This window comes from Theropithecus gelada, chromosome 2 (assembly GCF_003255815.1).
Source record: "Theropithecus gelada isolate Dixy chromosome 2, Tgel_1.0, whole genome shotgun sequence".
Classification (NCBI taxonomy): Eukaryota; Metazoa; Chordata; class Mammalia; order Primates; family Cercopithecidae; genus Theropithecus; species Theropithecus gelada.
In genome coordinates this window covers 139,138,586-139,149,841 of record NC_037669.1, presented here as the reverse complement: position 1 = coordinate 139,149,841, position 11,256 = coordinate 139,138,586, and positions in this window count along the sequence as shown.

Here is an 11,256-nt window from a genome sequence, read left to right as displayed (position 1 = left end):
GGATCAGCATACACACACACATACACACACACACATACACATACACACACAGTATGTATGTGTGTGTATGTACATGTTCAGATTGAAAGGACACAAGGAATACCAAAGAGATTAGATAAGGAGGCATTTATAGTGAAATTTCAGAGTAGCATAAAAAAGAAAAAAATTCTAAAAGCTTCCAGAGGGAAAGAACAAAACACTTACAAATGAATAAATGTCATATTGATAACAAATCTTCAAACTGCAAGTGCTGGATTCGTGAAGTCAATTAAATTTACAATGAATGAAAAATCGTGATTCTACAATTCTGCACTGTTAAAGCCCAGGAAAAGAAAAAAAGAAAATAATACACAAGATTTTATTTTCTTGAGCCTCAATTCATTGAAATGTCATATAGTATAATCTTCTAAAATAAAAATGGAGCTTAAGGCTGCCTCAAGAATGTAAATGCATAAATAATAGCTGTAGTGGTGAGTCCAGTCACTACAATGATTTGGAAGTAGTCATGAGAATATAGAAGATATCAATATGTGGCCAGGCAGGGTGGCTCACGCCTGTAATCCCAGTACTTTGGGAGGCCGAGGTGGGTGGATCACCTGAGGTCAGGAGTTCGACACCAGCCTGACCAACATAGTGAAAGCTCGTCTCTCCTAAAAATACAAACAAATTAGCTGGGTGTGGTGGCGGATGGATCCCAGCTACTCGGGGACTGAAGCAGGATAATTGCTTGAACCCAGGAAGTGGAGGTTGTGGTGAGCCGAGATTGCACCGTTGCACTCCAGACTGGGCAACAGAGTGAGACTCTGTCTCAAAAATTTTATATATATATATATATATATATATATATAAAATAACTAATTTGATATGAAAATATCTATGAATTATATTGGCTGTTTGTTATCTACATGCATAACTGAAGGAAATGCTAAATCTCAATGAGAGCTAAATTAAAACAAAGAGATGAAGTGGAAGCCAGAGGTGAGTTCAAATTCCAGATCTGTTACTCTTTTGTACAAATAAGTTAGATAATTGCTTAAGCCTTTTGAAGTACAGTCTCCTTATGTTTCAACGGAGATAATACTTTCTATTTAACGGGGCTGTTGGAAGGATTGTTAGATGATCAAAGAAGACTCTAGCAATGTCTCTAGTAGATCTGCCTGCCATCTGAAGCCCTTATATTCCACCCACTCTCTGTAAATAAGCCAAATCTTGACCTCTCCCCAATCTCTCTAAGTTTTAACTCAGTTTCCAACCTCACTTTTCAAGCAGATTTCCAAATAAAGATGTATGTTTTCTTATTGACTTGAAATGATATCTGGAATAGTAGTTTCCAACTTCCCCATTGGATTAGATTATATCCCTGCACATTCTACAGGTAAGAATAAAATGTTTGACAGAGAAACACATTGTGTTGTTTCTGTCAATATGGATGCTGTTATATTGCTTGAAGTAAATTATTTCACACAAATATGGGTCTCGATGTGATTATATGCTACACAAGCAAACATGTACATGCATAAGAGACTGGAAACAGAATTCTGAACTGGCTCAGCTTAAGTCCAGTCATCTGGTTCATGAAATCAGCATATCTACTACCACCTGGTGGTAGTTTACCCAAATTCTAGGTTGCACTTTCTTGTGTGCTTGAATAAATACCTTGATCAATACAACTCTCAGTCTATAAATCTAAAGCATGTTGCCAAACTCAAACCAGTCCGGGGAGTACATTTCCACATTTTTAGGCATCTGTCCAGATGCTTCATTTGCTTTCCTTCACACAGTAAATCATTATCAAATGGAAGTAGTGTTGATGCTTTCACTATAGTACCATTCTAGCCTCATTTCCTATTATTTCCATTGATGCCACATACACTCCAGCAAAATTATCTGCTCACTGCTTCTCACACATTGCCTGTACTCCTCTCCCCAGCTTGTCGTGTCCTCTCTTATGACCATCTGTATGCCTACAAACCAAATAGTCTAATGCCATCTTCTCCACAAAATCTTTTCACTTTGCCCAGAGGGACATACTCCTTTCTCTTCTGTTATTTCCTAAAATAATTCATTATAACATCCATCCTCATAGTATGTAACACTTACTTAGTACTATAGTCATTTATATAGTTCTCCATCCAGTTTCTAAGGAATCACAAAATGCAATTTGTGACCACTAGCGTTATACAAAATTTTGTTTGTGGTTCAAAACAATACTCATCATTTTAATAAATAAAGGGTTAGTTTAGAATCAGTGATTCAGCCCTGGTGTTAGACACTCTGAGTTCAAATTCCGGATCTGTCTGTAACTACTAGCTTCGTGACTTTTAAAATGTTACACAAATGACTAAAATCAGAAAACTACATAGAGGGCAAGGTATTTGCACTTGTGTGTTTTAGCTTTGTATTGTCACAACAGTAATAGCTAAAATTTTGTTCCTAATAAATATTTAATATATACTTTTGAATAAATTAGTTTAGATTATATTTTTCTATAAGACAAATGACACAAAGGTATAAAGAATAATCTCTGCAGGCAGGTAGAGTCATGCACTTCTTAGTAACAGAGATAAGCTCTGAGAAATGCATTATTGGGCAATTTTGTTGTGTAAACATCATAGAATATACTTACACAAGCCTAGATGGTTAGCCTTGTGTAAGTATATTCACACAGCACACCTAGGCTATATGGTATTACTCCTAGACTACACCCTTGTATAGCATGTTATTGTACTGAAGACTGCAGGCAATTGTAACACAATGGTAAGTATTTGTGTATCTAAACAGAAAAGGTATAGTAAAAACACAACCTTTTGGTACCACTGTTGTATATGTGATCTGCCACTGACTGAAATGTTGTTCAGTGGTACATGACTATATGCATTTGTGTGTATACGTACATGTACATTGGCAAGTCCCTTCTGTCTATGAGCCTGTAAAATCAAAAGCAAGCTAGCTACTTCCTAGATACAACGGGGATACAGGTATTAGGTAAATACAGCCATTCCAAATGAGAGAAATTTTCCAAAACAAAGGGGTTACCGGGCCCAGGCAAGTCCAAAATCTGGAGGGGCAATCAAATTTTAAGTCCCCAAAATTATCCCCTTTGACTCCATGTCTCACATCCGGGTCACACTGATGCAAGAAGTGGGTTCCCATGGTCTTGGGCAGCTCTGGCCCTGTGGCTTTGCAGGGTACAGCCTCCCTCCTTGCTGCTTTCCCAAACTGGTGTTGTCTGCAGCTTTTCCAGGCACACAGTGCAAGCTGTCGGTGGATCTACGATTCTGGGGTCTGGAGGATGGTAGCCCTCTTGTTATAGCTCCACTAGGCAGTGCCCCAGTAGGGACTTTGTGTGGGGGCTTCAACCCCACATTTCCCTTCCGCACTGCCATAGCAGAGGTTCTCCATTAGGGCCTCAACCCTGTGGCAAACTTTTGCTTGGGCATCCAGTCATTTCCATACATCTTCTGAAATCTAGGCAGAGGCTCCCAAATCCCAGTTCTTGACTTCTGTGCACCCATAGGCTCAACACCACATGGAAGCCACCAAAGTTTGGGGCTTGCACCCTCTGCAGCCATGGGCTGAGCAGTACCTTGGCCCCTTTTAGCAATGGCTGGAGCAGCTGGGACACAGGGCACCAAGTCCCTAGGCTGCACACAGCATGGGGACCCTGGGCCAGGCCTACAAAACCATTTTTTCCTCCTAGGCCTCTGGGTCTGTGATGGGAGGAGCTGCTATGAAGATCTATGACATTCTCTGGAGACATTTTCCCCATTGTCTTGGGGATTAACATTCAGTGCCTTGTTACTTATACAAATTTCTGCAGCTGGGTTAAATTTTCCCTCAGAAAAATGGGTTTTTCTTTTCTACTGCATCATCAGGCTTTAAATTTTCCAAACTTTTATGCTCTGTTTCCCTTTTAAAATGGAATGCTTTTAACAGCACCCACGTCACCTCTTGAATGCTTTGATGCTTAGGAATTCCTTCCGCCAGATACCCTAAATCATCTCTCAAGTACAAAGTTTCACAAATCTCTAGGGCAGGGCAAAATGCTGCCAGTCTCTTTGCTAAAGCATAATAAGAGTCAGCTTTGCTCCAGTTCCCAAGAAGTTCCTCATCTCCATCTGAGACCACCTCAGCCTGAACCTTATTGTATGCATCACTATCAGGCTTTTGGTCAAAGCCATTCAACAAGTATCTAGGAAGTTCCAAACTTTCCCACATTTTCCTGTCTTCTTCTGAGCCCTCCAAACTGTTCCAACCTCTGCCTGTTACTTAGTTCCGAAGTCACTTCCACATTTTCGGGTGTCTTTTCAGCAACACCCATTCTACTGGCACCAATTGACTATATTAGTCCATTTTCATGCTACTGATAAAGACATACCTGAGACTGGGAAGGAAAAGGTTTAATTGGACCTACAGTTCCACATGGCTGGGAAGGCCTCAGAATCATGGTGGGAGGTGAAAGGTGATTCTTACATGGTGAGAGCAAGAGAAAATGAGAGAGATGCAAAAGCAAAAACCCCTGATAAAACCATCAGATCTTGTGAGTCTCATTCACTACCACAAGAACAGTATGGGAGAAACTGCCCCTATGATTCAAATTATTTCTTACCAGGTCCCTCACACAACATGTGGAAATTATGGGAGTACAATTCAAGATGAGATTTGGGTGGGGACACAGAGCCAAATCATATCACGTATGATCCAGCAATCCTACTGCTAGGAATATACCCAAAAGAAAAAGAATCAGTATATCAAAGAGATATCTGCACTCCCATGTTTATTGCTGCACTATTCACAATAGCCAAGATTTGGAAGCAACCTAAGTGTCCATCAACAGATGAATGGATTTTTAAAAATGTGGTATATATACACAATGGAATATTATTCAGGCAAAAAAGGAATAAAATCTTGTTATTTTTAACAACATGGATGGCACTAGAGGACATTATGTTAAGTGAAATAAGCCAGGCACAGAAGGACAAATTTTGCGTGCTCTTACTCATGAAAATTAAAACAATCAAACTCATGGAGATAGAACATAGAATGATGGTTGCCAGAGGCTGGGAAAGGTAAGGGTGTGGGGGATGGAAGAAATTAGCCATGGCTAATGGGTGCAAAAACATTGTTAGATAGAATGAATAAGATATTTTCTGTTGTATTTCCTGTTGTATTTGATAGCACAAAAGGGTGACTACAGTCTACAATAATTTATTTATATTTTTAAATAACTAAAAGAATGGATTTGTAATGTTCCTAATACCTAGAAATGATAAATTCTTAAGGTGTTGGATACCTAGTTACCCTGATGTAATTATTACATGTCATATGCCTCCATCAAAACATTACATGTACCCCATAAATATATGCACCTGCTATGTACCCATAAAAATTAAAAATTGGATCAGGCACAGTAGCTCATGCCTGTAATCCTCGCATTTTGGAAGGCCAAGGTGGGAGCATGGCTTGAGCCCAGGAGTTTAGAAACAACCTGGGCAGGGGCCAGGCGTGGTGGCTTACGCCTGTAATCCCAGCACTTTGGGAGGCTGAGGCAGGCGGATCACTTTATTCACAATTCAAAAACAATAGAAAGGAAATCAGATCTTGTTTCAGGATTCAATCCAGGATCATACATTGCATTTACTTGTGAATAAGGTGATTCAGTATGTCCTTAAGGAAAATTATTTTGTCAATATGGGCGAGTTTCACAAGAGAAGGGGCTGCATTTAGACACCTATGAATGTCTACAGCCTACCTCTCATCCTTTATTGAATGAATGGTGCAAAAGAGAAATGTTAGAGCAAGAGATTGGAAATGAAGAGACCAGTGAGGAGGTCTGAGATGAAAAAACAAACACTGAACGCACAACACTTCTGTGTCCAGATCAGTGGAGGGATTCCCCATATACCAAGCAATTCTTAGCTAACGCCACTTGGGTGACCTGTAATTGAATTCCATTCTGACACTATCTACCTGGAATTTGTGTCAGTTTCCACAGGTTGAGGTCTCAGTTCCACAAAACTGCACCCATTTCGGACACCAATACGAGTCCCAGATTGTGAGCTGTACTTTTCACCAGCTGCCTACAAGTTGGTGTTTCCACAATTTGGGAATCAAATTATCAAACTCTTCTCCTTGGGATTGACAATTTGCTAGGGTGGCTCACAGAACTCAGGGAAACCTGTTTACAGGTTTATTTAAAAGGATATTTTACAGGATACAGATAAAGAAAACAAAAGGGAAAATTATGGAGTAGGGGTGGAGAGCTTCTATGCCCTCTCGGAGCAAGCCACCGCCCACCACCTCTGTGTGTTCAGCAACCTTGTGGTTCAGTAATATTTTTTTTTCTTTTGAGACAGTCTCACCCCGTTCCCCAGGCTAGAGTGCAGTGGCATGATCTCGGCTTACTGCAACTTCCACATCCTGGGTTTAAGTGATTCTCCTTCCTCAGCCTCCCGAGTAGCTGGGATTACAGGTGCCCACCACCATGCCCGGCTAATTTTTGTATTTTCAGTAGAGACGGGGTTTCGCCATGTTGGTCAGGCTGGTCTCAAACTCCTGACCTCAGGTGATCTGCCTGCCTTGGCCTCCCAAAATGCTGGGTTTACAGGAGAGCGCCACGGCACCCAGTTGTTATTTAAGAATTTATATAGAGCATGCTCCTTAGCCCCCTCACCCCACCTTTCCTAGAGGTTGGTGAGTAAAGCTGAAAGTACTCTCTAGTCTTCTAATTACTTGGTCTTTCTGGTGACCAGCCCTATTCTGAAGCTATCTAGGTCCCACCCTATGTAAACTCATTAGCATCATCAGGTGTTATCAAAGGGGCTTATTGTGAATATCAAAAGATACTCCTATCACTCAGGAAATTCCAGGGGTTTTAGGAGCTTTATTACAAGGGCAAAAACCAATATACAGTATTTCAAATTATACTACAGGAGACGATTGAACTCAGTAAAAGCCATGGAGTAGATGGGATTGATATGAAAGATTCTGCAAAGGCACAATCTATAGAACATAATGGGTGACTAGAAGGAGGGTAGGAAAGAGAAAAAACTCAAGATAGTTTTACATTTTTGAGTCTAGGTGACTGGGAGAATAGAGGAGAATGCAGAGTCTTTAAAAGAAAACAATGTTTAAAACAATCTCTTAAAAACAAATTTTTGATGCCCTGGTTTTGGCCTATTAATTTTCATAAGCTAATTTATCACCAGAAAAAAAAATTTACGTCTGGGCTATATAACTCATGAGTATGTTATTATTAAAAGATGAACTCTGATATAGATAGCCATGAAGAACCAGTAGTAAATCTGTGAATCTTGTTTTCTTGACGCTACTATATTTAAGGATAAGTGTATTTGCTAGATGTTCTGCATTTTTGTTAGTGGTACCATTAGAACTGTAATCACCTGGAGAGTCCTCCCTGTCCACGGCACAGATAAAACCAGTTCACTGAGATCATGCTATTGGAGTAGAGAAAGAGTTTTATTGACTCCAGCCTGGCCACACAGAAGAACTGGAGTTCTTCTCCTAGTCTTCAGTCTTCTCTTCAGTCTCCCCAGAGGTTGAAAGGCTAGGGTTTTTATGGACAATTTGGTGGCCAGGGGGCTAGGGGATGGATGCTGCTGATTGGTTGAAGATAAAATTATAGGGGTGTGGAAAATGGTCCTTGTGCACTGAGTTTATCTCTGTGTGGGGCTACAAGACCAGTTGAGTCATGAGTCATAAGTCCAGGTGGGATCAGTCTGAAAAGCATCTTTAAAAAAAAACAGATTCTACAATAATGATGTTATATATAGTAGTAATTGGAGAAGTTACAAATCTTGTGACTCCCTGAGAAGTCAGGGATTATAGAAACTGTGCCTTCATTTTAGCAGAACTCTGGCTTGTCCCATAGTACTGATCTTGTGGCCTTTCACTAGTCTTACAAAAAGCCCAGGAACAGTGAAGGGATTAGTTCTAGGGAGAAACTATTATCATCCTTGCTTCAAAGTTAAACTGTAAACTAAATTCTTCCCAAAGTTAACATGGCCTACACCCAGGAAGGATCAAGGACAGTGTGGAGGTCAGAAGCAAGATGGAGTCAACTATGTCAGATTTCTCTTACTGTCATAATTTTGCAAAGGTGGTTTTAGAACTGAAATTAAAATTGATAACTGGAGATAGAATGTTTCTATTAAAAAAAACCTAAAATATATGTAATTGGCTTTAGGACTAGTAGCTAGCATAAGGCAGAAAGACCTCAAAAATTATAAATAGAAGCTGGACAGACAGTAAGGACATTGTTATTGAAGACTGAAGAAAAGATTACCCATGTTGTGTAGTGGTAAGACATTTGGCAACATTTTTGCTTGCAATAGTATGGAAGATGGTTTGTAAATATAACTAAGAACATTTTCAGATGGCATTTTTTGGAAGTGCCAAGTGTTGTTTTTTAATTGTGTGTGATAAGAAAAAAAAAATAGATGAACTGAAGAAAAAGTTGTTCTGTTTTCAAGTAGCATATAGAGGAAACATCTCCAATCCCAGAATCACTGGTTTGGAAATTAAAATTCTTTGTCATTCTCAAACTCCCAGGTCACAAAATTTACTCAAAGTAAATTGAAACCTAGAGGCAATGCCAGGGCACTGCCAGGAAAACACAACCTCACAGCCAAGATTAGTTCAGGGTGTGGTTGTAAGATTCTGTGTTAGGATCTCAGAAAAATGTAACGGAGTACCTTTTAGATGCTCCCAGCTAGAAAAAAGAACTTCTAAGAATCTTAAGGTCAAGTCTCACAGACTCTTCAATTTAAAAAGTGGGCCTCCAAGAATCTTTTATTTATTTTATTATTATTATTTTTAATTTTTTTGAGACAGGATCTTACTCTGTCACCCAGGCTGGAGTGCAATGGTGTTATCTCAGCTCACTTCAATCCCCACCTCCCAGGTTCAAGCGATTCTCATGCCTCAGCCTCCCCAGTAGTTGGGACTATAGGCATGCACCACCACACCTGGCTAATTTTTGTATTTTTGGTAGAGACAGAGTTTCATCATGTTGGCCAGGCTAGTCTCAAACTCCTGGCCTCAAGTGGTCTGCCTGCCTTGGCCTCCCAAAGTGCTAGGGTTACAGGCATGAGCCACCATGCCCAGCCCCATAAAGGTATTATTCTTATACTCTGTTTATCACACACACAAAAAAGAGCTTCTAAGAATCCTTAAGATGTCCCATAGCCCAAGGTAGAGATGGGCCTGCTTGAAATTTGTAGGTGCTTTTTTCTAATAGAGATTGTAATTCGATACATGGAAAACCCACATCATTTTTTAAAGAAGTATAAAAGCTTGGACCAAATAGTACAAAGACAATTTAAAATTAAAAAGCATCTGGGCCCCCAAGCCCCTATGGATAGAAAGCAGGCTGAAAAAGCTACACAACTCTAAATGGTAGTCATTTCTATGGAAAAGGAAATATGATTCAGAGGGAAAAATAAAGAGCCCAAAGACTGAGTACATCCAAGAACCACAGAATTCACTGCCAGGGAGTAGAACTGCCCTAATCAAAGAATATTCCCCAACCCCTGAAATCAGAATAAATGACAACATATGCACAGCTGGATTTCAGAGTTGCTATGAAATGGTGACTTCTATGGACCTCCTACTTTATCCCTTTTTAAACAATTGCAGTTGTATTATCCTGTATCAACATTTTAAGTTAGGAACATGGATGACAGATAATTTATCTTTTAGTTTATGGTTCTTAGTACCCAAGGAACTGCACCTGAGAAGCCCCATCCATACTGTACCTGATTTAATGACAATTCCTAGACTTTGAGCTCTGTCATGATGGAATAAGCCTTCTGGGGTTTTAGGGAAGGGTGAGGATATTTTGCATATGGTAGAAACATTAACTGTTGGAGCCAGGGGACAAATTCTGGTAGCTAATCTCCAAAGACAGTCTTCAGTATTTTTTTTCTTCTTGACTGGTTAGGCCATTTCCTAAATTATTTCCTTTTCTTGAATCTGTGCAAAACTGGTGCCTGGTTTGGACCAATAGAATGCAGCAGAAAAGACATTCCTATGCTTCCAAGTCCAGGCCTTAAGAGCACTGACAGTTTCCACTTTGAACCTTTTGGAGTTTAGCTCCCTTGCTACAGGAATCCTGAAACATAGAGAGAGGCCATGCAGAGGAACCAAGACACTAAGGCCTCAGCTGAGTTCCCAGCGAGAGCCAGCACCAACTGCCAGCCATGTGAGTGAGCTGACTTGTATTTAGCCAGTATCCTGATGACCACAGTCTTAGCCAACAGCACACAGAACCGAAAAACCACTTCGCTGCATACATTCAAACACCCAGCTGAGCCTACTTAACCAACAAAATCACACAGATAATAAAATTGTAGTTTGAGGCTGTTAAGATTTTAAGTGATGTATTATGTAGCAATAGGTAAGTAAAACAGGAATTTTTATTCTGATATTGGATCTTCAGTATAGAATAGATTTGTAAAATTCAAAGATACTTCTTGAAATATGTATTTATTCTTATGAAAAACCCATGCAAAGAAAAGTCTTAATTAGAAAAATTGGTATACAAAGAAAAATATAATAAACTTGTGAACTGCATTTCTTTAACTTGTTTTCTAATCAAAATATAAAAAAGCTTTCTTTAAGTCAGCTTATAAATGATTTATTACTTTTCAGTTATCTGGTGTTTGCATAGTGATAGAAATAACATTTTATTCTCCCGAGGAAATTTTATTTTTAGAGAACTGCTAAGTTGCTACAAATCTTTAAAGTGCTTTTTAGCCTTAGTTTACCTATTTTCATTGTTCTGGGAATGTGTTGTAATTCCTGATTGATGAACTAGAAGACTAGATGGAGTATTGAAATACCAGTGTCATAAGAAGTGATGTGCAAATTTATAATTGAAATTCCAAATTTGTGATATCTTATTTCTTCATCTTTTTCAGTTTTTCATATTCCCTGAAAAAAGAACCAAAGTGCCACCTATCTTGTTACTCTTGAAGCATAATATTCTTTGACAGTTTGTACACTAAATCACATTGGAAATACACTGGGAGAATGAGATTCAATTCTTCTTGGCCTCTTCTCTGTTACCACCCACTATACATACAAGAGGTTTTGACCTAACCCTATCAGAAAATTGGTTGCTTTGGAATTTGAAGAGGCACGTGACCTGACACTAGGCCAGAATTTATAAGCATCTATTTCCAGGATGACTCAGACCTGGCTTCAGAAAGCGGGACTGTCGACTGAAAAATACAA